We start from the raw sequence: 18712 nt of genomic DNA, 5'->3' as shown, positions 1-18712 counted from the left end.
TCAGCCGTAGTCTTCCACACGGTACCACATACTACACGGAAGAACAAAAGTACATAATTTTATTCAGGAAACTTCCCTTTAGAATGCTATGGCTTATCTATATGTGCCTGAAAACTTCACCCGTAGTCTTCCACACGGTACCACATACCACACGGAAGAACAAAAGAACATAATTTTATTCAGGAAACTTCCCTTTAGAATGCTATGGCTTATCTATACGTGCCTGAAAACTTCAGCAGTAGTCTTCCACACGGTACCACATACCACACGGAAGAACAAAAGAACATAATTTTATTCAGGAAACTTCCCTTTAGAATGCTATGGCTTATCTATACGTGCCTGAAAACTTCAGCCGTAGTCTTCCACACGGTACCACATACTACACGGAAGAACAAAAGTACATAATTTTATTCAGGAAACTTCCCTTTAGAATGCTATGGCTTATCTATATGTGCCTGAAAACTTCACCCGTAGTCTTCCACACGGTACCACATACCACACGGAAGAACAAAAGAACATAATTTTATTCAGGAAACTTCCCTTTAGAATGCTATGGCTTATCTATACGTGCCTGAAAACTTCAGCAGTAGTCTTCCACACGGTACCACATTGATACACAATGCTCTAGTACAGTATAACACGATAAGAGAAATGGTGACATTTGAAAACTTTTGTTGTGTACTTATCTTCCTAAATGTTAAGAATGAATAGCAAATACTTTTCTATATATCTGAGGGACTGTCATTCCCTTGGATCCCCTTGATGTGAATAAGATACATCTTGAAGGACTAAGACAAGACTTGAAGGTTTTTACAAAATTCGAAAGAGCTTTCTTATCAGTAAAATAATTTAGAACCTCGGGTGAGTAAATACCAAGCAAGCGAATAAAGATTATGAAAAAGGACAGACCTTAATTTTTAGAGAAAAAACATAATCTCACCATTGCACCTACAAAAATTATGTCGTAAATTGAAACATTCAATTGGATCGAAAAAAACCTCTTAATATTTCTAGTATATTTAGAGTTTTGCGACACCTGTGTGGGCAATTTCATACTAATACTAAAAATGGAATATGTTCACAAACGGTTCGTACATGTGGAGGTGGAGAAAACAAGCTACAGTAGTAAAAAGCGCGCTATCGGTCAATGATGTTTATATTTTTACCGTCAGATGTCGCTATAAACATTTGTTTTATGAGGAATCTACAATGGTTGAAAAAGGTACACCAAACTAAATTAACACTTCAAGTGCGATAATTGGTTTAGTGTTATAAATTCATGATATTTTCATTCATTTTGATTAATATAAATCCCATATGCGTACTACGCACTATACACCATAGAGTGATCAAACCGCTTATCCAATACAGGAAAAGTCAACTCATACAGGCAGGCATATATTATGTTTTAATAATAAACATCTTATACGTAAATTTTGTCCTACGGATTATACTAGAGATAGACTCTTGTGAACACATAAAAGATAAACACCTATACAACCTACATGTTTATAACTATTTTAGATAACGATTCGTGCCATCAAAAAGGATCTTAGCCGCCACTGGTTAGTATTTACTTGTGAAAAAATTAAATCTTAACCCAATTTTTTAAAATGATAACGATAAATTACGAATTCGTTGTCATTGTCGTAACGTAACTAAACACAGTGTTCAAAACAATGAAAGATTTTATTTACAAGATAAAAGTAGATATATTAGCATTGGTCCTTGATCGAATCCTTCGGGAAACCTCTTTCTCTGAATTGTATCATAGAAATAAAGTTACATTTATGTTGGAGTGGCTTGGTGAATTTTTTAAAAATAAATGTACTTGTTATAGATGCATCTTTTAAAACTGAGAAAGAAAATGTGGATGAAAACTAGATCAAAACATTGCATTATTCCCAATAGCTCTTCCAAATCGTCCAAAAAAGTAATACGATAATGGTTACGTGTCATTTATATTTCTGGACACGTAAACAAATTTCATTCATAACAAAATATTTAATTATGACATTGCACTCGTCCAATATCTACAGTTACAGGCACCGCGAGACGTGGGGGGAATATCTATCATAATTGGTTGTAAATACTAAATAGCTAACGGTAGAGCAAAGGCATTTTCCTTTTACGATACACGGTGTTACATAGCGGCTAATCAGTTTTTCTCATCACGTTCTATGTCTGAAATGCAGGATGCACGTACAGTGCACTTGAAAAATACAAATATATTGTTGTAAGCAAATATTTTGTAGATTGATTAGTGACAATCTTGATTTAAACAAAGCTTCAAATATATATTTTTTGTGGTGTTCCCTCCGGATGTAGGCTATCATAAATCTGTACACTGCCATAGGAGCTACAAGTAGAGTTGCTATTGAGTATTAATATATCGTCGAAACTTGTTCCACTATTAGAACGCGATAAGCGGCGCGCGTAGACCGGAATCGGTAGTTTTAGTTAGTGCATTAGGAGAGTTCAGTTGGGCGTCAAAATCCGAACCTCTTTTTTCGCTTCATGTCTCATCTAAATATAATACATCAATGTACACTGCAGACCAGAACAACTCATCGAAACTGCACCGAGTTCCATCACTTGTTGTTATTTATTGTTTCTTCACATGGTTAACAATAAGTTTTTAAATTATTTGACCTCTCTAGGACTAGCCTGTGTCGAGGTAAATAATTTTATAAAATAATACATTGAAATAACTATATCGTTACTTTTTTTTCACATTAATGGTCTGAAGGAAGTCATCAATGTTCTCCTATTTTATCTAGCCCATCTCGAATCATTGAGGTGATTTTATTTATGATATATTTTTGATTTGTAATTTTTGTGTTGTGATTTTAGATGAATATTATTTTAATGTAACAATTTCGGTTTCATTAAATGCGAAATTTATTTTATTACTAATGAACGAGAGAGGCCACTTATTTAAATACATTTATTGGGGAGATTCAAATTTAAACCAAATAGGTTTTTCAAAGAAAGAAAGCGTACATTTACTCCTGATGAAGCGAACATTGTTAGCGAAACATGTAGATTGTGTGTATAAACAAATGTAATAAAGTAAACAAAGTTATTTGTCTTTTTAATAAAATGGGTACTACCTTTATATATATTTTTTTTATTTCAGATTTTTTATTGATATATTATGATTTAAAAGTTGTCAAATTTGAGGATATTCACGTACAGTACGGTTATTAATTAATTATTATAGGTATTATGAGGTGTGTTTGATTAATATTAATTTTTAATTACTTTAAAACTTAACACGGCCTCCGTGTTAGAGTGGTTACGACCTTTACGCATGAATTTGGAAGTCTTGAGTTCAAATCCCGACGTACGTAAATTAATTTTATTTTATTAATTTGTTTTATTTTCTCCAGACGATTGGGATCAGTTGGGACACAAAATTAAGCAGTTTATTTAAACGCGGGTATGGTAGGTACGCAAATAAAATAGCATAAAATGTAGGTAGGCAATTGGAAGATTTTCTTCATTGGAAACTTAGATTTAAGGAAATTGGTTTACATTTCTACTGCTTGTGCATTGTCAAAATCTTCTTCCTGAAGTATTGTTTGTGTGAGTTTTATGTCAATAAACAAAAGGCGTTGGTAATGATATGAAAAGACTCTTGAACCGGGAAATGAAATCAACGATGTGGTAAAAACAGCAATAAAAAATAACAAGGAGGCATTTACCACATGCTTTTTCATATCCGATAAGGTGGTTGATAGTGGATAACATGGTTCTGGTACAAATAATAACCATCTCTGTACACTATTGTGTTAATAGGATATGGTTCTTGTAGTAGTCTAGTAGATAAGTGCAAGTATATCATGCACCGAATTGTCGGAAGAAAGTTAAAGGCAGAAAATGCGTTTCCGGAAATGTTGTAAGTACTTATTTACAGCAACAATGATAATTTTTTTATTTTTTTTTTATTGTTTAACTTATAACATTGTTACATTGTACATAACATTAGGTAATAATAAGTAATAGTGTAAAACATATGTTGTTGAATTTCTACTCCAATGAAGAGTGCTAGCTCTTGAGCTTGGCGTAGGAGTTATTTGACAATTATTTCATGTTTATATCAGTAATTAACATTATTACAGTACAATAAATATAAACTTAAAAGAGGATTGTGACGTTAATTTTGGTTGTAACATGGATTGATGTTATAACATTTGATAGGTGATATTAATTTTTTTTAAAGATAAATTTGACCTTCTTTTTGAATAAAATAAAATCTGGTATTTTTTTCACTTCTTCGGGAAGACTATTAAAATATCTTATGCCTTTGTAAATGTAGTTATTGTGCATTTGTTGTGTTGAAAATAGAGGAATTTGGATGTTAAAATTATGCCTTAAGGATGAGTTAAATTTTAAGTTTTTTTACTACAGTTTCTTAATATATTTGTAATATTGCATCTTTTTTGTAGAGGTCTTCAATTTTTGGTACTTCGAAAATTTTGAACAATGATGCTGAAGAGAAAGTTGGTTTTTTTTTCAAAATTACTTTGATAATTAGTTTTTGTACCACTTTAACAGAGCTTAAAATTTTTTCATATGCACCTCCCCACCCAATGATTCCATACTGAAGTAATGATTGGACTAGTGCGTAATAGACTTTTTTCAGGTTGTTTATCTTGAGAACATTTCTTAATCTAATGAATATATAGATACATTTTCTAATGCGTTTAACAAGTTCACATATGTGTCTGTTCCATTTCATATGTTGGTCTATAATTACACCGAGGTATTTTATTTCAGTTGTTTGGTTTAGTATGGTACATGATTTATTACAAACATCTTTGTTACATTTTTTGTTGTGTATTATTATATGAATGTTGGGGTTAGTTTTGAATTTATTTATTGTGAATGGTATATAAACTGTTTTTTTTGCGTTAATTGTAAGTAGATTTGTATCGAACCAGTTTTTTAGGATTTGGATGTCATTATTTGCATTTTCATTTACAATTTTCCAGTCATTACCCTTAATTATGATAATTGTATCATCTGCGTAAGATATAACTGTTCCACTGAGGTTTTGTTTGAAAATATCGTTTACGTACATGATAAAAAGTAAAGGACCCAAAACAGTACCTTGTGGTATCCCAAAATCACTTGTGAGTGGTAGACTAGATGCGTGATTAATTTTTACAACTTGTGTTCTTTGGTGAAGATAACTTTTTAGCCAACTTAATGCTGTGTCATTAAAACCTACGATCTTTAATTTTTGTATTAGTTTGACATGAGATATGCTGTCGAAGGCTTTTTGGAGATCAACAAAAATACCAACACATTTTAATGATTTGTCTAAAGCGTCTTGTATGGTACTAGATAATTTAGCAATGGCGTCTTTTGTGCTTTTGTTTTCCATGAATCCAAACTGATTTTCGTGAATTATATTATTAATCTTTATGAACTGAGTTATTCTTTTTTTGGCAATTTTTTCAAATATTTTTGCAATGTTTGATAGTAAAGAAATAGGGCGGTAATTGGTTGGTTGGTTGATAATAATCACAGTAATGTGGTAAAATATTGTTGATGAAAAGAATGAGTCAGTTAATATATTACCTGTTCGTAATATGATGGTTTAAAATTGTTCATTCCAAAAATTACTAATAAATACAGGCAACGAACATTCACTTATCTTCTTTGTTTAATATGATGCCAATGCATATAAAATGCGAATCAAATTGCACTACTGAACTCCAAAAATGCTGAAAAAATGGTTAATTGATTTTTAAATCGATAATGTTTATAAATACATCGGTATCCATTGATTGTATGCATCTATTTATTGTATAAATATGCCCCTGAGTATATTTAAGTATACAAAAGTTACAAGTTTCGATTTCATAGTTAAAATCATTTTGCTTGATAAAGCTTACTTTTTTAAAGCCCGCCAAACAGACCGAAATCTGACGGGGTACGCGTGACGTCTCACGTACCTCGTTTTTGTCGGTCTATCCCACTCTAGTCGGTATCAAATCAATTTAAATATTTAACAAAATTTCGAAAAAACATTATTATGAACAAATTTGTATGCCATGTCAGTTTACGCAGAGCAACTTTGCAAACAATTGTCCACATTCTAATGCACGCGGCCGATCGTTCCGTGAGGTAGCCGTTTATGATCTGTCAGAACCCGCCGACCAATCACAGGGCGTTTATGTATCTTACGGTTTTAATCGCTTTTAAATTTCGATGTATAAATTCTACGTATAACAATATATGATAAAACTTACGTAATTAGCGTGAGTTAATCTATATGAATGTATGTTTTTAACCCTTCAGGTTTTAAAATATTTTTACCAACGAGTTCCAACGACATGGTGAAATGTCATAGAATTTCGTAATGCTCCCGAAGTATCTAAAATGTGGTACATATTGGTAAGTTTTTAGATTCTCACGGCCAAAAGCATTTTTGTTGTTTGTTTTTGGGGTGTTATGCCGTGTTGCGCTAACTCCTTCTTTAGCCGACGTTTCGGACAGCGTTGCAGTGTCCATTATCAGGGCAGATCCGGTAGATCCGAAGATGACACATCTTCGGATCTACCGGATCTGCCCTGATGATGGACACTGCAACGCTGTCCGAAACGTCGGCTAAAGAAGGAGTTAGCGCAACACGGCATAACACCCCAAAAACAAACAACAAAAATGTGGTACATATTACTTATTTTTGAAATTTTCATTGATAGAAATGCCATTTTAGAAACTGGATAAAATTATTTTTGCAATGTTTGTATTTGAAATAAACATTAATAGTTTTAAAGATTATTTTTTCAATAACAAACATGAAAATGTTAGCAAAAAAACTTACCGAGACATTTTGTCTAGGAACGTCCATAACTTTGTAAGAATTCGATATTTATAAAACATATTCTTTTTTAGTGGGTAAATAATGAGAAAACTATAACTTCACTTTTTATGCCGTATACACAGTAAAAATAATAATAATATCTTACTTTCAACTGTCATTTAAAAAAATTACGTCAATTCGTAATCGTGCACTTGACATTTTTTTATTTATTATATCCATGTATAAATATTTGTTACAAACTAAGAAGAATAATTATTTACCATTTCAATGACTAACAAATGACCTTTCTACGTATTATAGAAAAAAAGATACAAATTCTTTTATAATGTATGGTCATATCTGTCCTTCAGAGGCTCTAATGGAATATGGTGATTGTGGCTAGTAATGTCCTTCCAATGCCTGGAGGGTTAAGCCATAATTGTTTCACTCGAGTTCCTTATTGGTTAAGCCACTAAGCTTCAATATATTTATAAAACTGTTGGCTTAGCACGAGATAGTTATTGAGCCAAGAATATTAAATTGGTCCATTGCTGTTCAAATATAATGTTGTTTTGTTCATTATAGAAACAATCTTTGTGAAATTTTAAATTTATTTTCAATTTTCAGTGAAGAGACTTAATCTTAAAAGGTGTAATTTAAAATAATTGTATTTTTATTTTTTGGATGATTTCTAATGGAAAAAGAGATGTTTTGAATTCACTAATCCAGCTAACAACTACATACTGCAATAAAGGTGATATCATTTTAATCGCTTCTGAACATCGTACGAAAGTGAAGAATATGTATAAATTAATTTAACGAACAGGTGAAAAGGTAAACCTAGGATTTAATGTTAATTTTAGAAAATCTGTGATTTGATCTCATTGCATTAAGTAATTATGAATGGCATGTTTGTCAAGTCATCGCACGTAGCGTAGCTTTCAAAATATATTCAGAGTATTGATGTATAGTGTGTATTTTTCTTATTTTGTTTGATTGGAGGTCAGAGGGTGATATCTAGGTCTACGAGCCGGTCTAGGGCCTCAGAAATCGCCCTGTGGTCTGTGGACCTCATAAATCCCTGTTAGGAATGAATGGTGAAGGCATTAAGTGTCCATATTTCGGTGGTCCACACCACACCTCTTTAAGGCCCCACCTGCATCATGTAGGTACAACGGATGTGAGAGTACTTGTGCATATGTAGAAATGTGCGATATTGACGAGAGCACCACTTTCTTTAGTAACATTACGCAAATACAATGGCAGGAGGTCTGAGCAGGTGTGCATTAAACAGGCCCGTGTTACAATTATCGTGTAGATATCGTAACCACTCATTGAGAAAATATAGATATTAATCAATTTTTTTAAAGATAGGAATGAGAGGAAGGCGAGGAAGGTGAGGAAGGAGAAGAAGGAGAAGAAGGAGAGGAAGGAGAGGAAGGAGAAGAAGGAGAGGAAGGAGAGGGAAAGGAGGATGGAGAGGAAGGAGAGAAAGATCTGGTAAGGAAAAGGCAAGAGGGGTGGGTAGAAATCTGGGGGTCAGTGTGTCCAGGAGTGACGGACGTTTGAATTCATATCTCCCAATGCGGTGCAAGGCGATAGGTCGAGAAAGTCTTGCTGGAGAGTTAAAAATGTCTCCCTCAATATTTTATTTCTTTTTGTTCTGTATATTTAACCAACCACCATACGGGCATGTACCTAGCTTGGTGGTTTTAACACACCTAAAAACTGTAAAAACCTATAAAAACATTGAATAAAGAAAAAGAAAAGTCTCTCCAAATCTGGCCCGCTACACACTAGGTGGGATGATGCAATCCTCACCCCATGAACCCGGGCACCCCTGCTAAGTCACCAAACGTAGGGAACCACTTGAGGTGACTTACAGCAGAGGTGTTGGTAATCGAATGAATCGGAAATTGAATATGTCTGTTCTATTTCAAGCATTAGGTATACCAATCTGCACGAAAGTTCGAAGTAATCTGCACACCATAAAATTTACAGGGTATCCTTGTCTTTTTGTCTTTAAATAAAATAAACCTGTAACTAAAATTAGTCGTTGCGCATAATATTTATCATCTACTTAAAATGTATTGGCTTTTCTGACATTTTTTTGGAATTTTATTTAAAGTAATATTTATTAAAAGTAAACATATATTTACAAGACAAGGCTTTATGCAAAGCACAAAGGATAACAAAGTATTTAAGGCCAGTAATTATTGCTTATAATATTTTTTATCCTTTGTGCTTTGCATAAAACCTTGTTTTGTAAATTCCATATTAATAATATTTAAGTCAAAATATTTCACCATTATATGAAGATATAATATATCTCGTCGCCACCTAGTGACAAATTAAGTATTTAACAATAACTTTCCTACAAACGGAAAAATTTGATTGTTTTCAGTGGGAAAAAATCAAAAAGCAATAATTGTTGAATGAAATACTAATATTTATTGAATTATTTGGCGGTTTAAAATAAGCCGACGTAGCATAGTGGTTTTGTGCACCTGACCCGCAATCAGAAGGTGCGGGTTCAATTCCCGTCAGCGGGATTTATTTTTACTCGGAAGATTTATTCTATATAATTTTTTTTTGTTTTAAGTAAAAGATAATACATTTATATACATTATTTAAGAAATGTTTTGACTGCCCAACTATGAGGATTACCGTTTTAGGACAATAAAATTAGGATGAGTATTAACAATTTGATAAGTATAGTATTAAAATAATAATTAAATAATAGGTATATGTACTTTTAACTGGTGCCTAAGCCTACTAACATATTTTGTATAAATATGAATAACAAAGAGAAGAAATAGAATAAAATAAAATATCCAATTTAACATAAGATTAACTGCTGCTTGGGTAGCATTCTAATTTAAAAGTACTAGTACTATTTATATTTGTGTTTCAGGCAAATAATTATTGCGGAAAATAATTATATTGAAAGTGAAAAGTTACAAACTATGTTAAATGTAAATTAACACAATAACAAATCAAATGTACATTGCACAATAACATACATGTCCAACTAATATTCATGCATAACTCTTCAGTTAAATTCACTCTGTAACTGCTTCAAAAATGTCACTTAAATTTTTTTCATTTTATAACTTTCACAATAATATAGATATACATAATGTACTTTACACAAGAAGTTGCAATATATATGATCTCCTCTCCTAAGCAAAAACATCCTCATTATCAGGCGAGTGTAAGTATATATTATGACATAAAAAATATTATTATGTTATACATTTACATACATAGTTCTTGTATTTTTTTTTCATTCTGACTAGATCTTCTTGCGCATTTAGACACCTTAATACGATTCTGTATTACACATAGTTGACATAGTACATCCAACTACCAACAACTGTCTCAGAGTGAACAAGCTTTAACTGCAAGCAGCTGTCCTAGAATAATAAACACCAAAGATGTATATTTTCTCCTTTACATATTGACGTCATAATTATTCCACTGTGAAAATAACCGCCTAAAGTTGCTGTCACCGATCCAAATAATATTCAGATCACGATGCAGAGACCATGTAAACTTTCCTTTATTTTGGCTTTTAAACTCCGTAATGTCAGAGTGATTTTTTAAGGTAGGTATACCATTGCATATACCACGTCATTTATTTATTTATTTATACTGAGTTTTTACAGACGATCTCGCTTACGTGAGAAAAATCCAGTTATAAAACTCAGTTAATACACAAATAGATACAACAATTACTATTTAATCTATTTACTTTATATGTAAACGATATTTTTTTTCAACCTTTACATGGTCAAATTACGTCATACGCCGATGATACAGTATTAATAATAAGTGATAAGACTTGGGAAAAAGTAGAATTAAAGGCCACAGAAGACATCAACACGCTCAAGAATTTTTTCGACACTAATTTACTGTCACTTAATAAAGACATTTGTAATTCCATTTGCAATCCATACAAATGATACTCATAAAAATTTTAACATTGTCATACATATTAATACTAAAATTCACAGCCAAAACTATTGCAAATCAAACTGTACAGTACTAAAAACAACAAATAAAATTAAATGTCTAGGAGTAATTATTGATAAAAATTTGAAATGGAAGGAACAAATATGTCAAGTAGTAAACAAAATTAGAAAATCAATATATATATTTTTAAGAATTAGAAACTTTCTGTCGATAAAAAATCTATATTTAATTTACCATGCCTTAGTTCAATCCACTTTACAATACGCTATTATTAGTTGGGGATCCGCGTATAAATGTAACCTTCTTCCAATTGAAATTATACAAAGTACAATTATTAAAATTATATTAAAAAAATCTTTTGACTACCCAACAGAACGCCTGTTTGAAGAATTTCAAGTACCCACATTTAAAGACCTATATATTAAAAACTCATTAATGAAAACAGAACGCGACTTAGACATGTTTTTCTATGTCCAAAACTAAATACGTATTTTGCACAACATCATTATACTTACCAGGGAAGAACTTTTTTCAATCGTCTACCAGAAGAAATCAGAAGCATTAATGATAAAACCCGAATACTGCTCTCTGTCAAGAGACACTTTAAAAATATTCTGAAAAAAAACTACTGTCACTTAATAAATCTCACAAATATCCTTAGTTTTCCATAACTTCCTTTCTTTTTTTAAATTTATTATATTAATATATTATCCTTCACTACTATCAAAAAAAATACTACAGCAAACATACATTTATGTACAATGAATTATTTTGAGTACTAACTAACAACAACATTTATGTACACTCCCCTTCCATACACAAGCAAATGCTTTCAATGGAAGAGTAGTAAAAAGACCCAAGATGTAAAATGAATTATGTACCATGGTTTACATGGTACATAATTCATATTATTAAAAATAAAAAATAATTTATAAAAAAAAAAAAAAAAAAATTACATAAATCTACTCAAAGAAAGCATACATTATTTTTATTATATCTAATTAAAGATTAATATATAAAACGAATAAAAATTCAAAGGTACAAAATTACATGAAAGACAAAAAGTACAGAAAAGTGAGAGACACAAATATAGACGAAAGTAATACATAATATAATCAGTGTAACATATTTTTAGCAAGAGCAGAATTTTTTTTATAAATTATCGATGAAAGTGTCTACTTCATCACACTCTCTCTATCTTATTTTATTGTCGACACATTTGGATCAGAGGGCGATATTAATTTTTAATGTTGTCAGGCCCAGTATAATTTTTTATTAGTTATTTGTTATCCTTATATTGTGAAACCGTCTGTCTGTAACTCCGGTTCAATGAATTCTTCTATTTGCTTTGAATCCAAAGGTTTTTTTTTTTTTCGAAATTGTTTGTTTGCTTGGAGAATTCAGACAAGCGATACAGTATCTACCTGAAAATAATATTTTTAAGGGTAAATACTTTTAATTGCCATTTTCAAATTTGGAACTGAGTTATCGAGAATTAGGACTATCCGTGATTTTTTTGCTTGTCCAACTCTTTTGACCCCTCGCCTTGCGCCGCGGCGGAAAGGATAGATCACAAACTGACACTCCTGAAGATACTCATACCTAACAATACTAACTCTTGACAGCATCCCCAAAGATGACATTAATTGGGAAATTATTTTCCTCAGTTCCTCTTGCGTGGGATAAAAAAAGTCTTTTATATAGCTTTGATGATAGTTACCATAAAAAAAAAATCACATAAAATATTATATATGAAAATAAGTATTGCTAATTATTTTTTTTAAATTCTTTCAAAATTTTTGGTATTCTGGTTAAAAGTGGGATTTCATACCGTTTCCTGATAATTTAAACATAACAGTAAATTCCTAATATTTCGGAACACGTTTTCATGCCCCTGCATTATTTGCCTTGATTATTATCATAATGAAGTAATATCCTTGATTATTATCATAATTATATATTATAATGAAGAAATACGAAAATATTAGGATTGTTATAAACTACATCGTGATAATATATTCGTATTTTACTGAAAGTTTATAAGGAAACCTATTGATTCATTCGTTAAGGGCCAGCAATCCCGTTTTTAACCGGATTACCAATAATTTTGATATATTCTTAATAAATTAGCAATACTTATTTTCTCCGTGTAACAAGACCATTCCGTACTATGGACTTCTATTTGACGGTATTAAAATATTTATATTATTGAAACATAAACAAAAAGTTATCTTTTCAATCGACCCTTTTCACTTGGTGTCTGCATTTAAATCGTTAATTTTGTCGCATAGACAAGTCATGTGCAATAGCGAGAAGTTCGATGAACCAATGTACACTGTACAGTTCAATATTATGTCTACCAGACTCGGTTTGCAAAGGATTGTTAATTATTATTACAACTTTTTGAGGAAACGCGACATGGTAAACTAATAGTATTATTATAGACACAATGAGTAGATAAGCACACGTTCATCAAACAAACCCCACCGTCGTTTCGCCAAAAACAATATGTGATTAAATTCAATAGTTAAAAGGGTTCATAATTTATTTTTGTAATAACTTAACTAGTAAAACCTCAAATTGTAATATTTTATTATTGAAATATTATTAAATATTTGCTATTCTTAAACGATAATTAAAAACAGAAAAATCAGATAAAGATAAGGTCACATCTAGGTCTGGACCCCAAGACCCTTGCCTTGCCGGGGCACCGCTCTACCAACTGAGCTAATGGGACCCTATCTCCTTCGGTCATATATAACTATATCATACTTCAAATACGAACTACCAACGTTGTCCTCATTTTCTCACCGCACATTTTGATTGGCTACTATCTTTATATATGATCGCAAGATTCAAATCGAACTAAATGCAATTTAGACAGTGTCTTAGATAAATATAACATATTTTTATTTTAATGTGCGACATCTATTGACTTTTTCTGCAAGTATAGGATGAATATTTTCTTTTTGGAATAACTTAATGCGTTAAAACTCAAATCGTAATATTCAATTATTCTGACAAAAGTTCATATTTCACAAGAAAATTAAATCAGTCAGAATTATTCACGTTGTTTATCAGGGGAGAACTAAGCGACCATGAAAATAACTATTAATAGTTTATTAAGAATCTCTTCAAATAATTGGTAATTCCGGTTAAAAACGGGATTTCAGGCCTTACGAACAAATTAAAATGTTTCCTGATAATTTTTTAGTAAATTACAAATATTATCATGATGTCTGAACACGTTCATGTAAAGGCACGACTGAGAATCAAACCCCAGATCAACAGCTTAGAAGGCAACTATGCTGACCATTACACCATCAACTATTGTGAGTAATTATATTTACATAAATGTATTGAAAATAATAGTTATTCTGAATTTTACAATGTTATATACTAACATCACATCACAAACAAAAATATATTGTTTGATTGATAATTTGATAATTGTGTGTTAATTAATTAATTGTTGTTTAATTCTGCAAACCAATCCCAGGATTGAAACCAGAGAGAGAGAGATAGATAGGAGTTTTGAAATATACATAGGAGGCAAAAATTTAATTGTTACTTGATAGGAGGTATAGCTGGACCGTTTTTTTTTAATTTCTGTGGTACCTACCCCTTCCCTTGACGCCCTTAGCAAGAGTTCATTTTGCTTATCTCTGAATCCATCCCTGGCTGTCTTTTTTTCAACCTTACTCTTATATTTTTTTTATATTATAGAAATAAACAGTACACGATTTACAGAGATGAAACAATATACAGGAATAAGATAATTCATGTTGGGTACCTATGGTATGGTTCCTTGTAATGTCTGCTAAGTGGTATGTTTATTCCTTAATTACCAGGTGACGTGTGTAGTATATAGGTGTGTGTGTAATGTATGTGTGAGTATTTGTGTGTGTGTCTGTATGTATGCGCATTGAACAGTTTAAAATATTGACAAGATGCCACGTTTGAATTTGGGCAGTGATATCAATAAAATATCGATGTTAGAGTTAAGACAAATATTATTTAGAGTATGAAGAGCTCGGTTAATTGGCGAATTAGATGCAGCATTTGTTTTATAATTAAACGTCTGGAATAGAACTGTATGTCGTGTATGTCTCAAAGGTATGTTAAAGTTAATATTAAAGTTAAAATAAAAATGTGCATAGGTACGTTTACGATTCAAAAAATTCCTGCATAGAGACATTTCTTTTTGCATATTTATATCTGCATGAATGGTCTCATAGCAATGATTGTGATTGTCTTGTATGCAAATTACTTTCACGTGAATTTTAAAAGGTTACAATTTTATTACGTAGCTCGTACGCTCATACAACCTGCTACATGTGGAAACTACAGAATCTAAAACAACATGTTGATTGAATTTTTAAAAAGCAATGTAAGTCTAGACGATTTTAGAATATTAATTGAGGAGATATCTACTGAAAAAATCCACTAAGTAAAAAGTTGAACGACACTCAGGTCTAGAAAATAAAGGCTTAACAGATCGACGCACTTAACTTTGTAGACGGTGGCGTGGTAACTTTAGAGTATTGATTTTGATGATAACAGTGTAAAATAAATCCCTAAAATAATTTATTTATAAACTGATTTAGATTTTTCAAAATAATAATCACACGGAAATGTAAAATTAACGCAATAATTGTTTTATTGCAAATAAGAATGAAATTTAATTTAAAAAAATCATAATTATTTAAAACTAAATGAACTGTTCTCATAATAATAATAATAATGATTAAACTTGCTAATATCGGTTGTCGGTGCGTAAATGCGAGATGTGAAATTTCCCTACGTAATTCGTAAAATTATTTAATATTTTTTTTTGGAATTAACTTTTTTTATATTAAAGATAAACTGTTTTTTATTAAATTATTATTTTTTTTAAATGCTATCCTTTGAATATTATTTTTTTTTACATTTTCAACAGATCTACTAAATTTTGGGTAGATTCTAAACGGTCTTCATACAAATACTTTTATAATTATCTTTTTCATAGTTGATGATCCCGAAACAAATATTTTATAAATACTTTTAGATTCACAAATTCTACAAATATAATAAATATTCCGTGATTTTTCACAGGCTTGCGCTGATAATAAATAGATTTTTTTAAACTTCCGATTTTATTGTCCGGGTTAAATCTTCCCCATAGGAAAAACTAAACCCTTCCACACACTTTTCCACAAATAATCATCTAATCAATCAACACTATGTAAGTGCATTATATAAGCAAAATAAATACAAAACAATACAAGAACAACACGTCAACTCACCAGAGATCAAATGGGAAAATAATTCACCGACTCCAGATATTTTCATATCAGAGGGTTCGGCTCGGTAGAACTTCTAACAGGGCCTATAAATCCTACTGATCCCTCAACATAAATATTTTTAAAAAACTTTCCTACATGCATTCAAAATGACCGACTTTTGCATCTTTATATATTAATTTTTTGATAGATCTTATAAATTTTTTGATAGATCTAATTTATTTATCTAATTTATTTTTTGTTATCATGATTATTTATTGGGTTATTTTCATTATTTAGCCAACGTATCGGACAGCGTTACAGCAAAACGGTTGCCAAAGAATGAGGAAGGGCAACACGGCATAATGTCCCTAAAATTAATCACGAAAATTTTTTTGGCTTTGAAAACCAAATAAATAAATGGTTTATTATCCACCCGAATAAATCATTGACTTGGTGGCTTGCAATCTATAGGTATAAATAAAAATGTAACTGTTCGTTTGTGCAAAAAGTTCTTTACCGATTGCCTTGAAATTTTGATTCAACGTTGTATTCGAATACGTGTGTGTTTTTACATACCTACATTATATGGATGTCACCTCTGACAGGTATAAACATTTTATTTTGAAAAAAAGTGCCAACTGTTAAACGTAAAAGCAACAAACGATTATTCTCTTTCTACACCTACAAACTGAGCCACAGTAACGCATAGCGGGGCACATCTTGTAATTACAATATAAACACTTTAATTTGTTATAAACCATTGTTTTTTTGGCTTATAAGAAGTGTGTGCCAAAACCGAGTTGTTTGGCGGTCCGTCCTCTCTGCCTACTCCTGTGGGGAATCTAACCCAAACTGAGAACACAACTTCAACGGAAATAAATCTCAATACTAGAAATATCGAGGCTTTTTATGAATTTTAACAGTACCTATATGAATGCCAAAACTTTGAAAAAACCTTTCGATCATCATTTTTAATAGGTTTCCCATTCGTATCGCTTTAAAGAATAGAAAATAAAACAAAAACCTTTGCGGTATCCAAACAAAAATATTTTGACAGCTGAGTAACAAAAAGGATCGCTTCTTTATTTCCTCTTAGCCATACACAGAGTCAAACATGTCAAGCATAGAGTAAAGAAAAAACTAGAAGTGACTCCCAAAAAAAAATTTGGTATATTTAGTAGGCGTTTTGTTTGTCATACTTCTCTGACATCGTATATCTCCATCCCATATGAATTTCGTAATCATTGCGAAACGTAGTTTTGTATTGGAAATTTAAGGTTCGATTGACCAAATATTTGAATCACGAAATACGTCCACATAACATTTCTTGTCTTCTTCTGTTTCTATATTTTTTCAAGCTATATATACTCAGCGTTACTAAAAAATGAGGCGTAAATATTACGCGGCGTTTAGAACATTGAAGAAACCTAGCTTATTACCATGGCGTTTGTTTGGTTAAAAGGCCTCTTGAGGCCCCGTAGTAAGCGTTAAAAGATGGTTTGAAAGGGAGATATGTAAATACGAATGTTAGAGAAAGGGCGCTAATATTAAAAAAGGATAATAATTAAGCGAAAATGGTGAAAATATTTTATTTAATATTATATATTTCTCTTTTTATGCCTATAAAATATTAAATAACAGAACAAATCGTGTTTTTAATAATTAATTTGCAAGATTTTTCTATCGAGGGAATTTCATATAATCAACGTTTCGGCATAACAAATGTATACATATAATTATCTTCTTTAATAACTTTTTTTTTGGAACTTAAAAACCTAAAGAGTTACCGAGAAACTTGTAATTATAATTCGGTTGAAATTGGGCATGCGGGGGCTTAAACCAGGCTTGAGGCCGGCTTTACCACGCCAACGTTAAACGGCCGTGTAAGAATCTAATTACCAAGACGGTTAAGTATATACCTAGTTAATTTCTGATCTTTCGTTATTAGATTGATTGACTGGTAAGTGCATTGCCGTTTGGTGCACACAATATCACCATTACAAAATTCAGCTAGAAATAGATTTTATTATAGTGTACGCATTATATTTTATGTATTTATATTCATCGAAGGCATTTGTGGTGGTCACAATCCGGTAGCAACGTTTTGATATCCGCATTCTGCTATGACTAGCTCGAACAAATACATTCTGAAGTTATTTCACGTCACACAAATTGGATGTAATCTTAATGGTCCTTAAAGTAATTTTACACAAAAAGTGAAATAGTTTTACGACCATTTTTTTCATTCTAGATCTAGGTAGGTACCTGAGGTAGATTGCATTATTATGACGTGTCCTGGAGTGAATATATTAAGATGATAAAGTGTCATGGTGTATCAGAGGTGTGCAAATAGTGGGTCGCTAGATAATTTGTTCTGGGTCATGAAAAAATTTAGAAATTAGATCCCTGAGGCGTAATGACATGCGTGGTAAAACTGTGTACCACCATGTTGCGAACTTGTACAGACCCTAAGCAGGAGTCTGTGAAGAATATAATTGTCCCTCGGTGTCCATGTCAGCTGATGAAGAACTTGGAAGAAGTGAACCTGGAGCTCATGTTTCAGGAGGGAGGAAACAAAAAGGGCGACAAATTGAATAAGAACGTCATCGAAGAATAACATATGAAACAATATCAAAGGTGTTAAAAAATCTGCACT

Source organism: Hesperophylax consimilis, chromosome 11 (genome assembly GCF_061612785.1).
Source record: "Hesperophylax consimilis isolate HC1 chromosome 11, BYU_Hcon_1.0, whole genome shotgun sequence".
In the NCBI taxonomy this organism is placed as follows: Eukaryota; Metazoa; Arthropoda; class Insecta; order Trichoptera; family Limnephilidae; genus Hesperophylax; species Hesperophylax consimilis.
This window is presented reverse-complemented; position numbering follows the sequence as displayed.